This window comes from Meriones unguiculatus, chromosome 6 (genome assembly GCF_030254825.1).
Source record: "Meriones unguiculatus strain TT.TT164.6M chromosome 6, Bangor_MerUng_6.1, whole genome shotgun sequence".
Lineage (NCBI taxonomy): Eukaryota > Metazoa > Chordata > Mammalia > Rodentia > Muridae > Meriones > Meriones unguiculatus.
In genome coordinates, this window is record NC_083354.1 from 26,506,493 (window position 1) to 26,531,209 (window position 24,717).

Here is a 24,717-nt window from a genome sequence, read left to right on the forward strand (position 1 = left end):
GCACAAGGGTGAAGAGAAGTGGGCCTGGGCCTATCTCTAACCCTGAAGAGTCCTGGGTCTAAAGGAGAAGAGACAAGGGCCTGGGCCTATCTCTAACTCTGAAGAGACGTGGGTCCAAAGGAGAAGAGACAAGGGCCTGGGCCTATCCGTAACCCTGAAGAGGCCTAGGATCAAAAGAAAAGAGAAGTAGTCCTGGGCCTATTCCTAACTCTGAAGACGCCTGGGCCCAAAAGAGAGGAGAAGTGGGCCTGGGACTATCCCTAACACTGAAGAGGCCTGGACCCAAAAGAGAAGAGAAGTGGGCCAGGGCCTATCCCTAATCCTGAAGAGGCATGGGCCCAAAAGAGAAGAGAAGTGGGCCTGGGCCTATCCCTAACAATGAAGAGGCCTGGGCACAAAAGAGAAGTGGGCATGGGCCTATCACTTACCATGAAGAGGCCTGGGCCCAATGATAAAAAGCAGTGGGCCGGGGCCTATCCCTAACGCTGAAGAGGCCTGGATCCAAAGGAGAAGAGACAGGGGTCTGGGCCTATCCATAATCCTGAAGAGGCCTGGGCCCAAAAGAGAAGAGAAGGGGGCCTGGGCCTATACCTAACCCTGAAGAGGCCTGGGCCCAAAAGAAAAGAGAAGTGGGCTTGGCCTATTTCTAACCTGAAGAGGCCTGGGTCCAAAGGAGAAGAGACAAAGGTCTGGGCCTATCCCTAACCCTGAAGAGGCCTGGGTCCATAAGAGAAGAGACAAGGGCCTGGGCCTATCAATAAGCCTGAAGAGGCCTGGGCCCAAAGGAGAAGAGACAAGGGCCTGGGCCTATCCCTAACCCTGAAGAGGCCTGGGCCTATCCCTAACCCCGAAAAGGCCTGGGACCAAAAGAAAAGAGAGAAGGGCCTGGGCCTATCCCTAACCCTGAAGAGGCCTGGGCCCAAAAGAGAAAAGAAGTGGGCCTGGGCCTATCCCTTACCCTGAAGAGGCATGGGCAAAAAAGTGAAGAGCAGTGGGCCTGGGCCTATCCCTAACACTGAAGAGGCCTGGGCCCAAAAGAGAGGAGAAGTAGGCCTGGGCCTATCCCTAACCCTGAAAAGGCCTGGGACCAAAAGAAAAGAGAGAAGAGCCTGGGCCTATCCCTAACCCTGAAGAGGCCTGGGACCAAAAGAGAAAAGAAGTGGGCCTGGGCCTATCCCAAACGCTGAAGAGGCCTGGGCCCAAAAGAGAAGAGAGAAGGGCCTGGGCCTATCCCTAAACCTGAAGAGGCCTGGGCCCAAAAGAGATTAGAAGTGGACCTGGGCCTATCCCTTACCCTAAAAAGGCCTGGGCCCAAAAGAGAAGAGAAGTGGGCATGGGCCTATCTCTAACCCTGAAGAGGCCTGGGCCCAAAGGTGAAGAGCAGAGGGCCTGGGCCTATCTCTAACCCTGAAGAGGCCTGGGCCCAAAAGAGAAAAGAATTGGACCTGGGCCTATCCCTTACCCTGAAGAGGCATGGGCAAAAAAGTGAAGAGCAGTGGGCCTGGGCCTATCCCTAACACTGAAGAGGCCTGGGCCCAAAAGAGAGGAGAAGTAGGCCTGGGCTTGTCCCTAACCCTGAAAAGGCCTGGGCTCAAAAGAAAAGAGAGAAGAGCCTGGGCCTATCCCTAACCCTGAAGAGGCCTGGGACCAAAAGAGAAAAGAAGTGGGCCTGGGCCTATCCCTAACGCTGAAGAGGCCTGGGCCCAAAAGAGAAGAGAGAAGGGCCTGGGCCTATCACTAAATCTGAAGAGGCCTGGGCCCAAAAGAGATTAGAAGTGGACCTGGGCCTATCCCTTACCCTGAAAAGGCCTGGGCCCAAAAGAGAAGAGAAGTGGGCATGGGCCTATCTCCAACCCTGAAGAGGCCTGGGTCCAAAGGAGAAGAGAGAAGGGGTGGGCCTATCCCTAACCCTGAAGAGGCCTGGGCCCAAAAGAGAAGAAAAGTGGGGCTGGGCATATCCGTAAACCTGAAGAGGCCTGGGCCCGAAAAAAAAGAGAAGTGGGCCTGGGCCTATCCCTAACCCTGAAGAGGCCTGGGCACAAAAGTAAAGAGCAGTGGGCCTGGGCCTATCCCTAACCCTGAAGAGACCTGGGCCCAAAAGAGAGGAGAAGTAGGCCTGGGACTATCCCTAACCCTGAAGAGGCCTGGGCACAAAAGAGAGGAAAAGTAGGCCTGGGCCTATCCCTAAACCTGAAGAGGCTTGGGCCCAAAAGAGAAGAGAAGTGGGCCTGGGCCTATCTCCAACCCTGAAGAGGCCTGGGTCCAAAGGAGAAGAGAGAAGGGCCTGGGCCTATCCCTAACCCTGAAGAGGCCTGGGTCCAAAGGAGAAACAAAGTGGGTCTGGGCCTATCCCTAACCCTGAAGAGGCCTGGGTCCAAAGGAGAAGAGAGAAGGGCCTGGGCCTATCCCTAACCCTGAAGAGGCCTGTGCCCAAAAGAGAAGAGAAGTGGGCTTGGGCCTATCCCTAACCCTGAAAGGCCTGGGTCCAAAGGAGAAGAGACAATGGTCTGGGCCTGTCCCTAAACCTGAAGAGGCCTGGGCCCATAAGAGAAGAGACAAGGGCCAGGGCCTATCCCTAACCCTGAAGAGGCCTGGGCCCAAAAGAGAAGAGACAAGGGCCTGGGCCTATCCCTAAACCTGAAGAGTCCTGGGCCTAAAACAGAAGAGAAGTGGGGCTGAGCCTATCCCTAACCACGAAGAGGCCTGGGCCCAAAAGAGAAGAGAAGTGGGTCTGGGCCTATCCCTAAACCTGAAGATGCCTGGACACGAAAAAAAAAGAGAAGTGGGCCTGGGCCTTATCCCTTACCAGGAAGAGGCCTGGGCACAAAAGTGAAGAGCAGTGGGCCTGGGCCCAAAAGAGAGGAGAAGTAGGCCTGGGCCTATCCCTAACCCTGAAGAGGCCTGGGTCCAAGGAGAAGAGAGAAGGGCCTGGGCCTATCCCTAACCCTGAAGAGGCCTGTGCCCAAAAGAGAAGAGAAGTGGGCTTGGGCCTATCCCTAACCCTGAAAGGCCTGGGTCCAAAGGAGAAGAGACAATGGTCTGGGCCTGTCCCTAAACCTGAAGAGGCCTGGGCCCATAAGAGAAGAGACAAGGGCCAGGGCCTATCCCTAACCCTGAAGAGGCCTGGGCCCAAAAGAGAAGAGACAAGGGCCTGGTTCTATCACTAACCCTGAAGAGGCTTGGGTCCAAAGGAGAAGAGACAATGGTCTGTGCCTATCACTAACCCTGAAGAGGCCTGGGTCAAAAGGAGAAGAGACAAGGGCCTGGGCCTCTCCCTAACCCTGAAGAGGCCTAGGATCAAAAGAGAAGAGAAGTAGGCCTGGGCCTATCCCTAACCCTGAAGAGGCCTGGGCCGAAAAGAGAAGTGGGCATGGGCCTACCCCTTACCCTGAAGAGGCCTGGGCCCAATGGTAAATAGCAGTGGGCCGGGGCCTATCTCTAACCCTGAAGAGGCCTGGGTCCAAAGGAAAAGAGACAAGGGTCTGGGCCTATCCCTAACCCTGAAGAGGCCTGGGCACAAAAGTGAAGAGCAGTGGGCCTGGGCCTATCCCTAACAATGAAGAGGCCTGGGCCCAAAAGAGAGGAGAAGTAGGCCTGGGCCTATCCCTAAACCTAAAGAGGCCTGGGTCCAAGAGAGAATAAATGTGGTCCTGGGCCTATCTCTAAACCTGAAGAGGCCTGGGTCCAAAGGAGAAGAGAGAAGGGCCAGGGCCTATCCCTAACACTGAAGAGGCCTGGGACCAAAGGAGAAGCAAAGTGGGTCTGGGCCTATCCCTAACCCTGAAGAGGCCTGGGCCCAAAAGCCAAGAGAGAAGGGCCTGGGCCTATCACTAACCCTGAAGAGGCCTAGGATCAAAAGAGAAGAGAAGTAGGCCTGGGCTTATCCCTTACCCTGAAGAGGCATGGGCCAATGGTAAAGAGCAATGGGCCTGGGCCTATCCCTAACCATGAAGAGGCCTGGGCCCAAAAGAGAAGAGAAGTGGGCTTGGACCTATCCCTAAACATGAAGAGGCCTGGGCCTATAACAGAAGAGACAAGGGCCTGGGCCTATCCCTAACCCTGAAGAGGCCTGGGTGCAAAAGAGAAGAGAAGTAGGCCTGGGCCTATCCCTTACCCTGAAGAGGTGTGGGCCAATGGTAAAGAGCAATGGGCCTGGGCCAATCCCTAATCCTGAAGAGGCCTGGGTCCAAAGGAGAAGAGACAAGGGCCTGCTACTATCACTAACCCTGAAGAGGCCTGTGTCCAAAGGAGAACAGACAAGGGCCTGGGCCTATCCCTAACCCTGAGGAGACCTAGGATCAAAAGAGAAGAGAAGTAGGCCTGGGTCTATCCCTTACCCTGAAGAGGCCTGGACCCAATGGTAAAGAGCAATGGGCATGGGCCAATCCCTAATCCTGAAGAGGCCTGGGTCCAAAGGAGAAGAGACAAGGGTCTGGGCCTATTCCTAGTCCTGAAGAGGCCTAGGCCCAAAAGAGAAGAGAAGTGGACCTGGGCCTATCCCTAACCCTGAAGAGGCCTGGGTCCAAAGGAGAAGAGACAAGGGCCTGGGCCTATCCCTAACACTGAAGAGGCCTGGGCCCAAAAAAGAAGAGTTGTGGGCCTGGGCCTATCCCTTACCCTGAAGAGGCCTGGGCCCAAAAGAGAAGAGAAGTGGGCCTGGGCCTATCCCTAACCCTGAAGAGGCCTGGGCCCAAAAGAAAAGAGAAGTGGACATGGTCCTATCCCTAACCCTGAAGATGCCTGGGCCCAAAAGAGAAGATAGAAGGGCCTGGGCCTATTGCTAACCCTGAAGAGTCCTGGGTCTAAAGGAGAAGAGACAAGGGCCTGGGCCTATCACTAAACCTGAAGAGGCCTGGGCCGAAAAGAGAAGTGGGCATGGGCCTATCCCTTACCCTGAAGAGGCCTGGGTCCGATGGTAAAGAGCAGTGGACCGGGGCCTATCCCTAACCCTGAAGAGGCCTGGGTCCAAAGGAAAAGAGACAAAGGTCTGGGCCTATCCCTAACCCTGAAGAGGCCTGGGCACAAAAGTGAAGAGCAGTGGGCCTGGGCCTATCCCTAACAATGAAGAGGCCTGGGCCCAAAAGAGAGGAGAAGTAGGCCTGGGCCTATCCACTAAACCTGAAGAGGCCTGGACCCAAAAGAAAAGAGAGAAGGGCCTGGGCCTATCCCTAACCCTGAAGAGGCCTTGGCCCAAAAGAGAAGAGTAGTGGGCCTGGGCTGATCCCTTATCCTGAAGAGGCCTGGGCCCAAAAGAGAAGAGAAGTGGGCCTGGGCCTATCCCTAACCCTGAAGAGGCCTGGGCCCAAAAGAGAAGAGAAGTGCGGCTGGGCCTATCCCTAACCCTGAACAGGCCTGGGCCCAAAATAGCAGAGAGGTGGGGCTGGGCCTATCCCTAAACCTGAAGAGGCCTGGGTCCGAAAAAAAGAAGTGGGCCTGGGTCTATCCCTTACCCTGAAGAGACCAACTGTAAAGAGCAGTGGGCCTGGGCCTATCCCTAACAGTGAAGAGGCCTGGGCACAAAAGTGAAGTGCACTGGGCCTGGGCCTATCCCTAACACTGAAGAGGCCTGGGGCCAAATGAGATGAGAGAATGGCCAAGCTGGGCCTATCCCTAACCCTGAAGAGGCCTGAGTCCAAAAGAGAAGAGCAGTGGGCCTGGGCCTATCTCCAACCCTGAAGGGGCCTGGGTCCAATGGAGAAGAGAAAAGGGCCTGGGCCTATCCCTAACCCTGAAGAGGACTGGGCCCAAAAGAGAAGAGAAGAGGGCCTGGGCCTATCCCTAAACCTGAAGAGGCCTGGGTCCAAGAGAGAATAAATGTGGGCCTGGGCCTATCTCTAAACCTGAAGAGGCCTGGGTCCAAAGGAGAAGAGAGAAGGGCCTGGGCCTATCCCTATCCCTGAAGAGGCCTGGGACCAAAGGAGAAGCAAAGTGGGTCTGGGCCTATGCCTAACCCTGAAGAGGCCTGGGCCCAAAAGCCAAGAGAGAAGGGCCTGGGCCTATCACTAACCCTGAAGAGGCCTAGGATCAAAAGAGAAGAGAAGTAGGCCTGGGCTTATCCCTTACCCTGAAGAGGCATGGGCCAATGGTAAAGAGCAATGGGCCTGGTCCAATCCCTAATCCTGAAGAGGCCTGGGTTCAAAGTTGAGGAGACAAGGGCCTGGGCCTATCCCTAACCCTGAAGAGGCCTGGGTCCAAGAGAGAATAAAAGTGGGCCTGGGCCTATCTCTAACCCTGAAGAGGCCTGGGCCCAAAGGTGAAGATCAGTGGGCCTGGGGCTATCTCTAAACCTGAAGAGGCCTGGTCCAAAGGAGAAGAGAGAAGGGCCTGGGCCTATCCCTAACCATGACGAGGCCTGGGCCCAAAGGAGAAGCAAAGTGGGTGTGGGCCTATCCCTAACCCTGAGGAATCCTGGGCCCAAAAGAGAAGAGAGAAGGGCCAGGGCCTACCCATAACCCTGAAGAGGCCTGGGACAAAAAGCAAAGAGACAAGGGCCTGGGCCTATTCATTACCCTGAAGATTCCTGGGCCCAAAAGAGAAGAGAATTAGGCCTGGGCCTATCCCTTTCCCTGAAGAGGCCTGGGCCCAAAGGAAAAGCAAAGTGGGTCTGGGCATCTCCCTAACCCTAAAGAGGCCTGGGCACAAAAGCAAAGAGAAAAGGGCTTGGGTCTATCCCTAACCCTGAAGAGGCCTGGGCCCAAAAGAGAAGAGAAGTGTGCTTGGGCCTAACCCTTACCCTGAAGAGGCCTTGGCTCAATGGTAAAGAGCAATGGGCCTGAGCCAATCCCAAATGATGAAGAGGCCTGGGTGCAAAGGAGAAGAGACAAGTGTCTGGGCTTATCACTAACCCTGAAGAGGCCTGGGTCCAAAGGAGAAGAGACAAGGGCCTGGGCCTCTCCCTAAACCTGAAGAGGACTGGGCTCAAAAGAGAAGAGAATTGGGCCTGGGCCTATCCCTTTCCGTGAAGAGGCCTGGGCCCAAAGGAAAAGCAAAGTGGGTCTGGGCATCTCCCTAACCCTAAAGAGGCCTGGGCACAAAAGCAAAGAGAAAAGGGCCTGGGTCTATCCCTGACCCTGAAAAGGCCTGGGCCCAAAAGAGAAGTGGGCCTGGGCCTATCCCTAACCCTGAAGAGGCCTGGGCCCAAAAGAGAAGAGAAGTGGGCCTGGTCTTATCCCTAACCCTGAAGATGCCTGGGCCCAAAAGAGAAGAGAGAACGGCCTGGGCTTATTGCTAACCCTGAAGACTCCTGGGTCTAAAGGAGAAGAGACAAGGGCCTGTGCCTATCACTAACCCTGAAGAGGCCTGGGTCCAAAGGAGAAGAGACAATGGTCTGGACCTATCACTAACCCTGAAGAGGCCTGTGTCCAAAGGAGAAGAGACAAGGGCCTGGGCCTATCCCTAACCCTGAAGAGGCCTAGGATCAAAAGAGAAGAGAAGTAGGCCTTGGCCTATCCTTAAACCTGAAGAGGCCTGGGCCGAAAAGAGAAGTGGGCATGGGCCTATCCCTTACCCTGAAGAGGCCTGGGCCCGATGGTAAAGAGCAGTGGACCGGGCCTATCCCTAACCCTGAAGAGGCCTGGGTCCAAAGGAAAAGAGACAAAGGTCTGGTCCTATCCCTAACCCTGAAGAGGCCTGGGCCCAAAGTGAAGAGCAGTGGGCCTGGGCCTATCCCTAACAATGAAGAGGCCTGGGCCCAAAAGAAAAGAGAGAAGGTCCTGGGCCTATCCCTAACCCTGAAGAGGCCTTGGCCCAAAAGAGAAGAGTAGTGGGCCTGGGCTGATCCCTTACCCTGAAGTGGCCTGGGCCCAAAAGAGAAGAGAAGTGGGCCTGGGCCTATCCCTAACCCTGAAGAGGCCTGGGCCCAAAAGAGAAGACAAGTGCGGCTGGGCCTATCCCTAACCCTGAACAGGCCTGGGCCCAAAATAGCAGAGAAGTGGGGCTGGGCCTATCCCTAAACCTGAAGAGGCCTGGGCCCGAAAAAAAGAAGAGGGCCTGGGTCTATCCCTTCTGAAGAGACCAACTGTAAAGAGCAGTGGGCCTGGGCCTATCCCTAACAGTGAAGAGGCCTGGGCACAAAAGTGAAGAGCACTGGGCCTGGGCCTATCCCTAACACTGAAGAGGCCTGGGGCCAAATGAGATGAGAGAATGGCCAAGCTGGGCTTATCCCTAACCCTGAAGAGGCCTGAGTCAAAAAGAGAAGAGCAGTGGGCCTGGGCCTATCTCCAACCCGAAGGGGCCTGGGTACAAAGGAGAAGAGAAAAGGGCCTGGGCCTATCCCTAACCCTGAAGAGGCCTGGGCCTAAAGGAGAAGTAAAGTGGGTCTGGGCCTATCCCTAATCCTGAAGAGGCCTGGGCTTAAAAGAGAAGAGAAGTGGGCCTGGGCCTAACCCTTACCCTCTAGAGGCCTGGGCCCAATGGTAAAGAGCAATGGGCCTGGGGCAATCCCTAATCCTGAAGAGGCCTGGGTCCAAAGGAGAAGAGACAAGGGTCTGGGCCTATCACTAACCCTGAAGAGGCATGGGTCCAAAGGAGAAGAGACAAGTGCCTGGGCCTATCCCTAATCCTGAAGAGGCCTAGGATCAAAAGAGAAGAGAAGTAGGCCTGGGCCTATCCCTATCCGTGAAGAGGCCTGGGCCGAAAAGAGAAGTGGGCATGGGCCTATCCCTTACCCTGAAGAGGCCTGGGCCCAATGGTAAAGAGCGGTGGGGCGCGGCCTATCCCTAAACCTGAAGAGGCCTGGGTCCAATGGAGAAGAGACAAGGGTCTGGGCCTATCCCTAAACCTGAAGAGGCCTGGGCAAAAAAGAGAAGAGACAAGGGACTGGGCCTATCCCTAACCCTGAAGAGGCCTGGATCCAAAGGAAAAGATACAAAGGTATGGGCCTATCCCTAACCCTGAAGAGGCCTGTGCCCAAAAGAGAAGAAAAAAAGTCCTGGGCCTATCCCTAACACTGAAGAGGCCTGGTCCCAAAAAAGAAGAGATGTGGGCCTGGGCCTATCCCTTACCCTGAAGAGACCTGGGCCCAAAATTGAAGAGAATTGGGCCTGGGACAATCTCTAACCCTGAAGAAGCCTGGGTCCAAGGTGAAGAGCAGTGGGACTGGGCCTATCTCTAACCTGAAGAGGCCTGGGCCCAAAAGAGAAGAGACAAGGGCCTGGGCCTATCCCTAACCCTGAAGAGTACTGGGCCCAAAAGAGAAGAGATGTGGGCCTGGGGCTATCCCTAACCCTGAAGAGGCCTTGGGTCAAAAGAGAAGAGAAGTAGGCCTGAGCCTATCCCGAACCCTGAAGAGGCCTGGGCCAAAAGGAGAAGCAAAGTAGGTCTGGGACTGGGCCTATCCCTAACTCTGAAGAGGCCTGGGCTCAAAAGAGAAGAGAGAATGGCCTGGCTCTACTCCTAACCGTGAAGATTCAAGGGCCCAAAAGGGATTAGAAGTGGGCCTGGGCCTATCCCTAACCCTGAAGAGGCCTGTGTCCAAAGGAGAAGAGACAAGGGCCTGGGCCTATCCCTAACCCTGAGGAGGCCTAGGATCAAAAGTGAAGAGAAGTAGGCCTGGGCCAATCCCTAATCCTGAAGAGGCGTGGGTCCAAAGGAGAAGAGCAATGGGCATGGCCCAATCCCTAATCCTGAAGAGGCCTGGGTCCAAAGGAGAATAGACAAGGGTCTAGGCCTATCCCTAATCCTGAAGAGTCCTGGGCAAGAAAAAAAAGATAAGTGGGCCTGGGCCTATCCCTTATCCTGAAGAGGCATGGGCACAATAGTGAAGAGCAGTGGGCCTGGGCCTATCCCTAACAATGAAGAGGCCTGGGCCCAAAAGAGAGGAGAAGTAGGCCTGGGCCTATACACTAAACATGAAGAGGCCTGGGCCGAAAAGAGAAGTGGGCCTTTGCCTATCCCTTACCCTGAAGAGGCCTGGGCCCAATGGTAAAGAGCAGTGGGCCAGGGCCTATCCCTAAACCTTAAGAGGCCTGGGTCCAAAGGAAAAGAGACAAGGGTCTGGGCCTATCCCTAACCCTGAAGAGGCCTGGGCCCGAACGTGAAGAGCAGTAACCCTGGGCTTATCCCTTACCCTGAAGTGGCCTGGAACCAAAGAGAAGAGAATTGGGCCTGGGCCTATCCCTAACCCTGAAGAGGCCTGGGCCCAAAAGAGAAGAGAAGTGGGCTTGGACCTATCCCTAAACCTGAAGAGGCCTGGGCCTATAACAGAAGAGACAAGGGCCTGGGCCTATCACTAACCGTGAAGAGGCCAGGGAGCAAAAGAGAAGAGAAGTAGGCCTGGGCCTATCCCTTACCCTGAAGAGGCGTGGGCCAATGGTAAAGAGCAATGGGCCTGGGCCAATCCCTAATCGTGAAGAGGCCTGGGTCCAAAGGAAAAGAGACAAGGGCCTGCTACTATCACTAACCCTGAAGAGGCCTGTGTCCAAAGGAGAAGAGACAAGGGACTGGGCCTATCCCTAACCCTGAGGAGGCCTAGGATCAAAAGAGAAGAGAAGTAGGCCTAGGTCTATCCCTTACCCTGAAGAGGCCTGGACCCAATGGTAAAGAGCAATGGGCATGGGCCAATCCCTAATCCTGAAGAGGCCTGGGTCCAAAGGAGAAGAGACAAGGGTCTGGGCCTATCCCTAGTCCTGAAGAAGCCTAGGCCCAAAAGAGAAGAGAAGTGGACCTGGGCCTATCCCTAACCCTGAAGAGGCCTGGGTCCAAAGGAGAAGAGACAAGGGCCTGGGCCTATCCCTAACACTGAAGAAGCCTGCGCCCAAAAAAGAAGAGTTGTGGGCCTGGGCCTATCCCTTACCCTGAAGAGGCCTGGGCCCAAAAGAGAAGGGAAGTGGGCCTGGGCCTATCCCTAACCCTGAAGAGGCCTGGGCCCAAAAGAAAAGAGAAGTGGACATGGTCCTATCCTTAACCCTGAAGATGCCTGGGCCCAAAAGAGAAGATAGAAGGGCCTGGGCCTATTGCTAACCCTGAAGAGTCCTGGGTCTAAAGGAGAAGAGACAAGGGCCTGTGCCTATCACTAACCCTGAAGAGGCCTGGGTCCAAAGGAGAAGAGACAATGGTCTGGACCTATCACTAACCCTGAAGAGGCCTGTGTCCAAAGGAGAAGAGACAAGGGCCTGGGCCTATCCCTAACCCTGAAGAGGCCTAGGATCAAAAGAGAAGAGAAGTAGGCCTTGGCCTATCCTTAAACCTGAAGAGGCCTGGGCCGAAAAGAGAAGTGGGCATGGGCCTATCCCTTACCCTGAAGAGGCCTGGGCCCGATGGTAAAGAGCAGTGGACCGGGCCTATCCCTAACCCTGAAGAGGCCTGGGTCCAAAGGAAAAGAGACAAAGGTCTGGTCCTATCCCTAACCCTGAAGAGGCCTGGGCCCAAAGTGAAGAGCAGTGGGCCTGGGCCTATCCCTAACAATGAAGAGGCCTGGGCCCAAAAGAAAAGAGAGAAGGTCCTGGGCCTATCCCTAACCCTGAAGAGGCCTTGGCCCAAAAGAGAAGAGTAGTGGGCCTGGGCTGATCCCTTACCCTGAAGTGGCCTGGGCCCAAAAGAGAAGAGAAGTGGGCCTGGGCCTATCCCTAACCCTGAAGAGGCCTGGGCCCAAAAGAGAAGACAAGTGCGGCTGGGCCTATCCCTAACCCTGAACAGGCCTGGGCCCAAAATAGCAGAGAAGTGGGGCTGGGCCTATCCCTAAACCTGAAGAGGCCTGGGCCCGAAAAAAAGAAGAGGGCCTGGGTCTATCCCTTCTGAAGAGACCAACTGTAAAGAGCAGTGGGCCTGGGCCTATCCCTAACAGTGAAGAGGCCTGGGCACAAAAGTGAAGAGCACTGGGCCTGGGCCTATCCCTAACACTGAAGAGGCCTGGGGCCAAATGAGATGAGAGAATGGCCAAGCTGGGCTTATCCCTAACCCTGAAGAGGCCTGAGTCAAAAAGAGAAGAGCAGTGGGCCTGGGCCTATCTCCAACCCGAAGGGGCCTGGGTACAAAGGAGAAGAGAAAAGGGCCTGGGCCTATCCCTAACCCTGAAGAGGCCTGGGCCTAAAGGAGAAGTAAAGTGGGTCTGGGCCTATCCCTAATCCTGAAGAGGCCTGGGCTTAAAAGAGAAGAGAAGTGGGCCTGGGCCTAACCCTTACCCTCTAGAGGCCTGGGCCCAATGGTAAAGAGCAATGGGCCTGGGGCAATCCCTAATCCTGAAGAGGCCTGGGTCCAAAGGAGAAGAGACAAGGGTCTGGGCCTATCACTAACCCTGAAGAGGCATGGGTCCAAAGGAGAAGAGACAAGTGCCTGGGCCTATCCCTAATCCTGAAGAGGCCTAGGATCAAAAGAGAAGAGAAGTAGGCCTGGGCCTATCCCTATCCGTGAAGAGGCCTGGGCCGAAAAGAGAAGTGGGCATGGGCCTATCCCTTACCCTGAAGAGGCCTGGGCCCAATGGTAAAGAGCGGTGGGGCGCGGCCTATCCCTAAACCTGAAGAGGCCTGGGTCCAATGGAGAAGAGACAAGGGTCTGGGCCTATCCCTAAACCTGAAGAGGCCTGGGCAAAAAAGAGAAGAGACAAGGGACTGGGCCTATCCCTAACCCTGAAGAGGCCTGGATCCAAAGGAAAAGATACAAAGGTATGGGCCTATCCCTAACCCTGAAGAGGCCTGTGCCCAAAAGAGAAGAAAAAAAGTCCTGGGCCTATCCCTAACACTGAAGAGGCCTGGTCCCAAAAAAGAAGAGATGTGGGCCTGGGCCTATCCCTTACCCTGAAGAGACCTGGGCCCAAAATTGAAGAGAATTGGGCCTGGGACAATCTCTAACCCTGAAGAAGCCTGGGTCCAAGGTGAAGAGCAGTGGGACTGGGCCTATCTCTAACCTGAAGAGGCCTGGGCCCAAAAGAGAAGAGACAAGGGCCTGGGCCTATCCCTAACCCTGAAGAGTACTGGGCCCAAAAGAGAAGAGATGTGGGCCTGGGGCTATCCCTAACCCTGAAGAGGCCTTGGGTCAAAAGAGAAGAGAAGTAGGCCTGAGCCTATCCCGAACCCTGAAGAGGCCTGGGCCAAAAGGAGAAGCAAAGTAGGTCTGGGACTGGGCCTATCCCTAACTCTGAAGAGGCCTGGGCTCAAAAGAGAAGAGAGAATGGCCTGGCTCTACTCCTAACCGTGAAGATTCAAGGGCCCAAAAGGGATTAGAAGTGGGCCTGGGCCTATCCCTAACCCTGAAGAGGCCTGTGTCCAAAGGAGAAGAGACAAGGGCCTGGGCTTATCCCTAACCCTGAGGAGGCCTAGGATCAAAAGTGAAGAGAAGTAGGCCTGGGCCAATCCCTAATCCTGAAGAGGCGTGGGTCCAAAGGAGAAGAGCAATGGGCATGGCCCAATCCCTAATCCTGAAGAGGCCTGGGTCCAAAGGAGAATAGACAAGGGTCTAGGCCTATCCCTAATCCTGAAGAGTCCTGGGCAAGAAAAAAAAGATAAGTGGGCCTGGGCCTATCCCTTATCCTGAAGAGGCATGGGCACAATAGTGAAGAGCAGTGGGCCTGGGCCTATCCCTAACAATGAAGAGGCCTGGGCCCAAAAGAGAGGAGAAGTAGGCCTGGGCCTATACACTAAACATGAAGAGGCCTGGGCCGAAAAGAGAAGTGGGCCTTTGCCTATCCCTTACCCTGAAGAGGCCTGGGCCCAATGGTAAAGAGCAGTGGGCCAGGGCCTATCCCTAAACCTTAAGAGGCCTGGGTCCAAAGGAAAAGAGACAAGGGTCTGGGCCTATCCCTAACCCTGAAGAGGCCTGGGCCCGAACGTGAAGAGCAGTAACCCTGGGCTTATCCCTTACCCTGAAGTGGCCTGGAACCAAAGAGAAGAGAATTGGGCCTGGGCCTATCCCTAACCCTGAAGAGGCCTGGGCCCAAAAGAGAAGAGAAGTGGGCTTGGACCTATCCCTAAACCTGAAGAGGCCTGGGCCTATAACAGAAGAGACAAGGGCCTGGGCCTATCACTAACCGTGAAGAGGCCAGGGAGCAAAAGAGAAGAGAAGTAGGCCTGGGCCTATCCCTTACCCTGAAGAGGCGTGGGCCAATGGTAAAGAGCAATGGGCCTGGGCCAATCCCTAATCGTGAAGAGGCCTGGGTCCAAAGGAAAAGAGACAAGGGCCTGCTACTATCACTAACCCTGAAGAGGCCTGTGTCCAAAGGAGAAGAGACAAGGAACTGGGCCTATCCCTAACCCTGAGGAGGCCTAGGATCAAAAGAGAAGAGAAGTAGGCCTAGGTCTATCCCTTACCCTGAAGAGGCCTGGACCCAATGGTAAAGAGCAATGGGCATGGGCCAATCCCTAATCCTGAAGAGGCCTGGGTCCAAAGGAGAAGAGACAAGGGTCTGGGCCTATCCCTAGTCCTGAAGAAGCCTAGGCCCAAAAGAGAAGAGAAGTGGACCTGGGCCTATCCCTAACCCTGAAGAGGCCTGGGTCCAAAGGAGAAGAGACAAGGGCCTGGGCCTATCCCTAACACTGAAGAAGCCTGCGCCCAAAAAAGAAGAGTTGTGGGCCTGGGCCTATCCCTTACCCTGAAGAGGCCTGGGCCCAAAAGAGAAGGGAAGTGGGCCTGGGCCTATCCCTAACCCTGAAGAGGCCTGGGCCCAAAAGAAAAGAGAAGTGGACATGGTCCTATCCTTAACCCTGAAGATGCCTGGGCCCAAAAGAGAAGATAGAAGGGCCTGGGCCTATTGCTAACCCTGAAGAGTCCTGGGTCTAAAGGAGAAGAGACAAGGGCCTGGGCCTATCACTAACCCTGAAGAGGCTTGGGTCCAAAGGAGAAGAGACAATGGTCTTTGCCTATCACTAACCCTGAAGAGGCCTGGGTCAAAAGGAGAAGAGACAAGGGCCTGGGCCTCTCCCTAACCCTGAAGAGGCCTAGGATCAAAAGAGAAGAGAAGTAGGCCTGGGCCTATCCCTAACCCTGAAGAGGCCTGGGCCGAAAAGAGAAGTGGGCATGGGCCTACCCCTTACCCTGAAGAGGCCTGGGCCCAATGGTAAATAGCAGTGGGCCGGGGCCTATCTCTAACCCTGAAGAGGCCTGGGTCCAAAGGAAAAGAGACAAGGGTCTGGGCCTATCCCTAACCCTGAAGAGGCCTGGGCACAAAAGTGAAGAGCAGTAGGCTTGGGCCTATCCCTAACAATGAAGAGGCCTGGGCCCAAAAGAGAGGAGAAGTAGGCCGGGCCTATCCACTAAACCTGAAGAGGCCTGGGCCCAAAAGAGAAGAGAGGAGGGCCTGGGCCTATCCCTAAACCTGAAGAGGCCTGGGTCCAAGAGAGAATAAATGTGGGCCTGGGCCTATCTCTAAACCTGAAGAGGCCTGGGCCCAAAAGTGAAGAAACAAGGTCCTGGGCCTATCCCTAACACTGAAGAGGCCTGGTCCCAAAAAAGAAGAGATGTGGGCCTTGGCCTATCCCTTACCCTGAAGAGACCTGAACCCAAAAGAGAAGAGAAGTGGGCCTGGGCCTATCTCTAACCTGAAGAGGCTTGGGCCCAAAAGAGAAGAGACAAGGGCCTGGGCCTATCCCTAACCCTGAAGAGGACTGGGCCCAAAAGAGAAGAGATGTGGGCCTGGGGCTATCCCTAACCCTGAAGAGGCCTGGGGTCAAAAGAGAAGAGAAGTAGGCCTGAGCCATTCCCGAACCCTGAACAGACCTGGGCCCAAAAGAGAAGGGAAGTGGGCCTGGGCCTATCCCTAACCCTGAAGAAGCCTGGTCTAAAGGAGAAGAGACAAGGGCCTGGGCCTATCCCTAACCCTGAGGAGACCTAGGATCAAAAGAGAAGAGATGTGGGCCTGGTCCTATCCCTAACCCTGAAGGGGCCTGGGCCCAAAGGTGAAGAACAGTGGGCCTGGGCATATCCCTAACCCTGAAGAGGCCTGGGCCCAAAGGAGAAGCAAAGTGGGTCTGGGACTGGGCCTATCCCTAACTCTGAAGAGGCCTGGGCTCAAAAGAGAAGAGAGAAGGGCCTGGCTCTACTCCTAACCGTAAAGAGGCAAGGGCCCAAAAGAGATTAGTAATGGGCCTCGCCCTATCCCTAAACCTGAAGAGGCCTGTGTCCAAAGGAGAAGAGCCAAGGGCCTGGGCCTATCCCTAACCCTGAGGAGGCCTAGGATCAAAAGAGAAGAGAAGTAGGCCTGGGCCTATCCCTTACCCTGAAGAGGCATGGGCCAATGGTAAAGAGCAACAGGCCTGGGCCAATCCCTAATCTTGAAGAGGCGTGGGTCTAAAGGAGAAGAGACAATGGCCTGGGACTATCACTAAACCTGAAGAGGCCAGTGTCCAAAGGAGAAGAGACAAGGGCCTGGGCCTATCCCTAACCCTGAGGAGGCCTAGGATCAAAAGAGAACAGAAGTAGGCCTGGGCCTATCCCTAACCCTGAAGAGGCCTAGGATCAAAAGAGAAGATAAGTGGGCCTGGGCCTATCCCTAACCCTGAAGAGGCATGGTCTAAAGGAGAAGATACAAGCACCTGGGCCTATCACTAACCCTGAAGAGGCCTGGTCCAAAGGAGAAGAGAAAAGGGCCTGGTCCTATCCCTAACCCTAAAGGGGCCTGGGCCCAAAGGTGAAGAGCAGTGGGCCTGGGCATATCCCTAACCCTGAAGAGGCCTGGGCCCAAAGGAGAAGCGAAGTGGGTCTGGGACTGGGCCTATCCCTAACTCTGAAGAGGCCTGGGCTCAAAAGAGAAGAGAGACGGGCCTGGCTCTACTCCTAACCGTGAAGAGGCCAGGGCACAAAAGAGATTAGAAGTGGGCCTGGGCCTATCTCGAAACCTGAAGAGACCTGGGTCCAAAGTAGAAGAGAGAAGGGCCTGGGCCTATCCCTAACCCTGAAGAGGCCTGGGCCCAAAGGAGAAGCACAGGGGGCCTGGGCCTATTCCTTACCCTGAAGAGGCCTGGGTCCAAAGGAGAAGAGACAAGGGTCTGGGCCTATCACTAACCCTGAAGAGGCCTGGGTCCAAAGGAGAAGAGACAAGTGCCTGGGCCTATCCCTAATACTGAAGAGGCATAGGATCAAAAGAGAAGAGAAGTAGGCCTGGGCCTATCCCTTACCCTGAAGAGGCCTGGGCCTATCCCGAACCCTGAATAGGCCTGGGCCCAAAAGAGAAGAGAAGTGGGCCTGGGCCTATCCCTAACCCTGAAGAGGCCTGGTCTAAAGGAGAAGATACAAGGGCCTGGTCCTATCAATAACCCTGAAGAGGCCTGGGTCCAAAGGAGAAGAGACAAGTGCCTGGGCCTATCCCTAATCCTGAAGAGGCCTAGGATCAAAAGAGAAGAGAAGTAGGCCTGGGCCTATCCCTATCCGTGAAGAGGCCTGGGCCAAAAAGAGAAGTGGACATGGGCCTATCCCTTACCCTGAAGAGGCCTGGGCCCAATGGTAAAGAGCGGTGGGCCGCGGCCTATCCCTAACCCTGAAGAGGCCTGGGTCCAATGGAGAAGAGACAAGGGTCTGGGCCTATCCCTAAACCTGAAGAGGCCTGGGCAAAAAAGAGAAGAGACAAGGGCCTGGGCCTATCCCTAACCCTGAAGAGGCCTGGATCCAAAGGAAAAGAGACAAAGGTATGGGCCTCTCCCTTACCCTGAAGAGGCCTGGTCCAAAAGGGAAGAGACAAGGTCCTGGGCCTATCCCTAACACTGAAGAGTCCTGGTCCCAAAAAAGAAGAGATGTGGGCCTGGGCCTATCCCTTACCCTGAAGAGGCCTGGGCCCAAAAGAGAAGAGAAGTGGGCCTGGGCCTATCTCTAACCTGAAGAGGCCTGGGCCCAAAAGAGAAGAGACAAGGGCCTGGGTCTATCCCTAACCCTGAAGAGGACTGGGCCCAAAAGAGAAGAGATGTGGGCCTGGGGCTATCCCTAACCCTGAATAGGCCTGGGGTCTAAAGAGAAGAGAAGTAGGCCTGAGCCTATCCCGAACCCTGAAGAGGCCTGGGCCCAAAAGAGAAGAGAAGTGGGCCTGGGCCTATCCCTAACACTGAAGAGGCCTGGTCTAAAGGAGAAGATACAAGGGCCTGGGCCTATCACTAACCCTGAAGAGGCCTGGTCCAAAGGAGAAGAGAAAAGGGCCTGGGCCTATCCCTAACCCTGAGGAGGCCTAGGGTCAAAAGAGAAGAGATGTGGGCCTGGTCCTATCCCTAACCCTGAAGGGGCCTGGGCCCAAAGTTGAAGAGCAGTGGGCCTGGGCATATCCCTAACCCTGAAGATGCCTGGGCCCAAAGGAGAAGCGAAGTGGGTCTGGGACTGGGCCTATCCCTAAATCTGAAGAGGCCTGGGCTCAAAAGAGAAGAGAGAAGGGCCTGGCTCTACTTCTAACCGTGAAGAGGCCTAGGCCCAAAAGAAATTAGAAGTGGGCCTGGGCCTATCTCGAAACCTGAAGAGACCTGGGTCCAAAGTAGAAGAGAGAAGGGCCTGGGCGTATCCCTAACCCTGAAGAGGCCTGGGCCCAAAGGAGAAGCACAGGGGGCCTGGGCCTATTCCTTACCCTGAAGAGGCCTGGGCCCAACAGTACAGAGCAATGGGCCTGGGCCAATCCCTAATCCTGAAGAGGCCTGGGTCCAAAGGAGAAGAGAAAATTGTCTGCGCCTATCCCTAACCCTGAAGAGGCCTGGGCCCAAAAGAGAAGCAAAGTGGAACCGGGCATATTCCTGACCCTGAAGTGACCTTGGCCCAAAAGAGAAGAGAGAAGGGCCTTGGCCTATCCCTAAACCTGAAGATGTCTGGGCCCAAAGGAGAAGAGAAGTGGGCCTGGGCCTTTCCCTAACGCTGATGAGGGGGGCACAAAAGAGAAGAGAGAAGGAACTGGGTCTATGCCTAAATGTGAAGAGCCCTGGGCCCAAAAGAGTTTAGAAGTGGGCCTGAGCCTATCCCTTACACAGAAGGGGCCTTGGCCCAAAAGAGAAGAGAATTGGACCTGGGCCTGTCTCTAACTCTGGAGAGGCCTGGGTCTAATGTAGAGGAGAGAAGGGCCTGGGCATATCCCTAACCATGAAGAGGCCTGGGCCCAGAGGAGAAGCAAAGTGGGCCTGGGCCTATCCCTTACCCTGAAGAGGCCTGGGCACAACGGTAAAGAGCAATGGGCCTGGGCCAATCCCTAATTCTGAAGAGGCATGGGTCCAAAGGAGAATAGAAAATTGTCTGGGCCTATCCCTAACCCTGAAGAGGCCTGGGCCCAAAAGAAAAGAGAAGTGGGCCTGGGCCTATCCCTAACCCTGAAGAGGCCTGGGCCCAAAGGTGAAGAGCAGTGGGCCTGGGCCTATCCCTAAACCTGACAAGGCCTGGGACCATAGGAGAAGCGAAGTGGGTCTGGGAATGGGCCTACCCCTGACCCTGAAGAGGCCTGGGCCCAAAAGAGAAGAGACAAGGGCCTGGGCCTATCCCTAACCTTGAAGAGGACTGGGCCCAAAAGAGAAGAGATGTGGGCCTGGGGCTATCCCTAACCCTGAAGAGGCCTTGGCCCAAAAGAGAAGAAAAGTGGGCCTGGGCTGATCCCTTACCCTGAAGTGGCCTGGGCCCAAAAGAGAAGAGAAGTGGGCTTGGGCATAACCCTTACCCTGAAGAGGCCTTGGCCCAATGGTAAATAGAAATGGGCCTGGGCCAATCCCTAATGCTGAAGAGGCCTGGGTGCAAAGGAGAAGAGACAAGTGACTGGGCTTATCACTAACCCTGAAGAGGCCTGGGTCCAAAGGAGAAGAGACAAGGACCTGGGGCTATCCCTAACCCTGAAAAGGCATGGGCCCAAAAGAGAAGTGGGGCTGGTCCTATCCCTAACACAGAAGAGGCCTGGGCCCAAAAGAGAAGAGAAGTGGGCCTGTTCCTATCCCTAACCCTGAAGATGCCTGGGCCCAAAAGAGAAGAGAGAAGGGCCTGGGCTTATGGCTAACCCTGAAGAGTCCTGGGTCTAAAGGAGAAGAGACAAGGGCCTGGGCCTATCACTAACCCTGAAGAGGCCTGGGTACAAAGGAGAAGAGACAATGGTCTGGGCCTATCACTAACCCTGACGAGGCTTGTGTCCAAAGGAGAAGAGACGAGGGCCTGGGCCTATCCCTAACCCTGAAGAGGCCTAGGATCAAAAGAGAAGAGAAGTAGGCCTGGGCCTATCCCTAACCCAGAAGAGGCCTGGGCCCAAAAGAGAAGTAGGCATGGGCCTATCCCTTACCCTGAAGAGGCCTGGGCCCGATGGTAAAGAGCAGTGTTCCGGGGCCTATCCCTAACCCTGATGAGGCCTGTGTCCAAAGGAAAAGAGACAAGGGTCTGGGCCTATCCCTAACCCTGAAGAGGCCTGGGCACAAAAGTGAAGAGCAGTGGGCCTGGGCCTATCCCTAACAATGAAGAGGCCTGGGCCCAAAAGAGAGGAGAAGTAGGCCTGGCCCTATCCAATAAACCTGAAGAGGCCTGGGCCCAAAAGAGAAGAGAGAAGGGCCTGGGACTATCCCTAACCCTGAAGAGGCCTTGGCCCAAAAGAGAAGAGAAGTGGGCCTGGGCCTATCCCTAACCCTGAAGAGGCCTGGGCCCAAAGGTGAAGAGCAGTGAGCCTGGGCCTATCCCTAACCCTGAAGAGGCCTGGGCCCAAAAGAGAAGAGAAGTGCGGCTGGGCCTATCCCTAACCCTGAACAGGCCTGGGCCTAAAATTTAAGAGAAGTGGGGCTGGGCCTATCCGTGAACTTGAAGAGGCCTGGACCCGAAAAATAAGAGAAGTGGGCCTGGGTCTATCCCTTACCCTGAAGAGACCAACTGTAAAGAGCAGTGGGCCTGGGCCTATCCCTAACAGTGAAGAGGCCTGGGCACAAAAGTGAAGAGCACTGGGCCTAGGCCTATCCCTAACTCTGAAGAGGCCTGGGCCCTAAAGAGATGAGAGAATGGCCTGGCTGGGCCTATCCCTAACCCTGAAGAGGCTTGGGTCCAAAAGAGAAGAGCAGTGGGCCTGGGCCTATCTCCAACCCTGAAGGGGCCTGGGTCCAAAGGAGAAGTAAAGTGGGTCTGGGCCTATCCCTTAACCTGAAGAGGCCTGGGCCCAAAGGAGAAGTAAAGTGGGTCTGGGCCTATCCGTAAACCTGAAGAGGCCTGGGCTTAAAGAGAAGAGAAGTGGGCCTGGGCCTAACCCTTACCCTGAAGAGGCCTGGGCCCAATGGTAAAGAGCAATGGTCCTGGGCCAATCCCTAATCCTGAAGAGGCCTGGGTCCAAAAGAGAAGAGACAAGTGTTTGGGCCTATCACTCACCCTGAAGAGGCCTGGGTCCAAAGGAGAAGAGACAAGTGCCTGGGCCTATCCCTAATCCTGAAGAGGCCTAGGATCAAAAGAGAAGAGAAGTAGGCCTGGGCCTATCCCTATCCGTGAAGAGGCCTGGCCCGAAAAGAGTAGTGGGCATGGGCCTATCCCTTACCCTGAAGAGGCCTGGGCCCAATGGTAAAGAGCGGTTGGCCGGGGCCTATCCCTAACTCTGAAGAGGCCTGGGTCCAAAGGAGAAGAGACAAGGTTCTGGGCCTATCCCTAAACCTGAAGAGGCCTGGGCCCAAAAGAGAAGAGACAAGGGCCTGGGCCTATCCCTAAACCTGAAGAGGCCTGGGCCCAAAAGAGAAGAGAAGTGGGCCTGGGCCTATCCCTAACCCTGAAGAGGCCTAGGTCCAAAGAAAAAGATACAAAGGTATGGGCCTATCCCTAACCCTGAAGAGGCCAGGGCCCAAAAGAGAAGAGACAAGGGCCTGGGCCTATCCCTAACACTGAAGAGGCCTGGTCCCAAAAAAGAAGAGATGTGGGCCTGGGCATATCCCTTACCCTGAAGAGGCCTGGGCCCAAAAGAGAAGAGAAGTGGGCCTGGGACTATCTCTAACCCTGAAGAAGCCTGGGCCCAAGGTGAACAGCAGTGGGCCTGGGCCTATCTCTAACCTGAAGAGGCCTGGGCCCAAAAGAGAAGAGACAAGGGCTTGGGCCTATCCCTAACCCTGAAGAGGACTGGGCCCAAAAGAGAAGAGATGTGGGCCTGGGGCTATCCCTAACCCTGAAGAGGCCTGGGGTCAAAAGAGAAGAGAAATAGGCCTGAGCCTATCCCGAACCCTGAAGAAGCCCGTGCCCAAAAGAGAAGAGAAGTGGGCCTGGGCCTACCCCTAACCCTGAAGAGGCCTGGGCCCAAAAGAGAAGAGAAGTGGGCCTGGGCCTATCCCTAATCCTGAAGATGAATGGGCCCAAAAGAGAAGAGAGAAGGGCCTGGGCCTATCACTAACCCTGAAGAGTCCTGGGTCTAAGGGAGAAGAGGCAAGGGCCTGGGCCTATCACTAACCCTGAAGAGGCCTGGTCCAAAGGAGAAGAGAAAAGGGCCTGGGCCTATCACTAACCCTGAAGAGGCCTGGTCCAAAGAGAAGAGAAAAGGGCCTGGGCCTATCCCTAACCCTGAAGAGGCCCAGGATCAAAAGAGAAGAGATGTGGGCCTGGTCCTATCCCTAAAACTGAAGAGGCCTGGGCCGAAAAGAGAAGTGGGCATGGGCTTATCCCTTACCCTGAAGAGGCCTGGGCCCGATGGTAAAGAGCAGTGTTCTGGGGCCTATCCCTAACACTGAAGAGGCCTGGGTCCAAAGGAAAAGAGACAAGGGTCTGGGCCTATCCCTCAATCTGAAGAGGCCTGGGCCCAAAAGAGAAGAGATGTGGGCCTGGGCCTATCCCGAACCCTGAAGAGGCCTGGGCCCAAAAGAGAAGAGACAACGACCTGGGCATATCCCTAACCCTGAAGAGGCCTGGGCCCAAAAGAGAAGAGACAAGGGTCTGGGCCTATCCCTAAATCTGAAGAGGCCTGGGCCCAAAGGAGAAGAGAAGTGGGCCTGGGCCTATCCCGAACCCTAAAGAGGCCAGGGCCCATAAGAAAAGAGAGAAAGGCCTGGGCCTATCCCTAACTCTGAAGAGGCCTGGGCCCAAAAGCTAAGAGAAATGGGCCAGGGCATATCCCTAACCCTGAAGAGGCCTGGGCCCAAACGTGAAGAGAAGTGGGGCTGGCCTATCCCTTACCCTCAAGAGGTCTGGGTCCAATGGTAAAGAGTAATGGGCCTGGGCCAAAGGAGAAGAGAGAAGGGCCTGGGCCTATCCCTAACCCTGAAGAGGCCTGGGCCCAAAAGAGAAGAGACAAGGACCTGGGCCTATCCTTAAATCTGAAGAGGCCTGGGCCCAAAAGAGAAGAGATGTGGGCCTTGGCCCATTCCTAACCCTGAAGAGGCCGGGGCCCAAAAGAGAAGTGAAGTGAGCCTGGGACTATCTGTATCCCTGAAGAGGCCTGGGCCCAAAGGAGAAGCGAAGAGGGTCTGGGCCTATCCCTAACCCTGAAGAGGCCTGAGCCCAAAAGAGAAGAGAGAAGGGCTTGGGACTATCCCTAACCCTGAAGAGGCCTGGGCTCAATGGTAAAGAGCAATGGGCCTGGGCCAATCCTTAACCCTGAAGAGGCCTGGGCCCAAAAGAGAAGAGAATTGGGCCTGGGCCTATCCCTAAACCTGAAGTGGCCTGGGCCCAAAAGGGAAGAGATGTGGGCCTGAGCGTATCCCCAACCCTGAAGAGGCCTGGGCCCAAAAGACAAGAGAAGTGGGCCTGGGTCTATCCCTAACCCTGAAGAGGCCTGGGCCCAAAAGAGAAGAGCAGTGGGCCTGGGCCTATCCCTAACCCTGAAGAGGCCTGGGCCCAAACGTGAAGAGAAGTGGGGCTGGCCTATCCCTTACCCTCAAGAGGCCTGGGTCCAACGGTAAAGAGTAATGGGCCTGGGCCAATCCCTAATCCTGAAGAGGCCTGGGCCCAAAAGAGAAGACAGAAGGGCCTGGGCCTATCCCTAACCCTGAAGAGGCCTGGGTCCAAAAGAGAAAAGACAAGGGCCTGGACCTATCCCTAACCCTGAATAGGCCTGGGCCCAAACGTGAAGAGAAGTGGGGCTGGCCTATCCCTTACCCTCAAGAGGTCTGGGTCCAATGGTAAAGAGTAATGGGCCTGGGCCAAAGGAGAAGAGAGAAGGGCCTGGGCCTATCCCTAACCCTGAAGAGGCCTGGGCCCAAAAGAGAAGAGACAAGGACCTGGGCCTATCCTTAAACCTGAAGAGGCCTGGGCCCAAAAGAGAAGAGATGTGGGCCTTGGCCCATTCCTAACCCTGAAGAGGCCGGGGCCCAAAAGAGAAGTGAAGTGAGCCTGGGACTATCTGTATCCCTGAAGAGGCCTGGGCCCAAAGGAGAAGCGAAGAGGGTCTGGGCCTATCCCTAACCCTGAAGAGGCCTGAGCCCAAAAGAGAAGAGAGAAGGGCTTGGGACTATCCCTAACCCTGAAGAGGCCTGGGCTCAATGGTAAAGAGCAATGGGCCTGGGCCAATCCCTAACCCTGAAGAGGCCTGGGCCCAAAAGAGAAGAGAATTGGGCCTGGGCCTATCCCTAAACCTGAAGTGGCCTGGGCCCAAAAGGGAAGAGATGTGGGCCTGAGCGTATCCCCAACCCTGAAGAGGCCTGGGCCCAAAAGACAAGAGAAGTGGGCCTGGGTCTATCCCTAACCCTGAAGAGGCCTGGGCCCAAAAGAGAAGAGCAGTGGGCCTGGGCTATCCCTAACCCTGAAGAGGCCTGGGCCCAAACGTGAAGAGAAGTGGGGCTGGCCTATCCCTTACCCTCAAGAGGCCTGGGTCCAACGGTAAAGAGTAATGGGCCTGGGCCAATCCCTAATCCTGAAGAGGCCTGGGCCCAAAAGAGAAGACAGAAGAGCCTGGGCCTATCCCTAACCCTGAAGAGG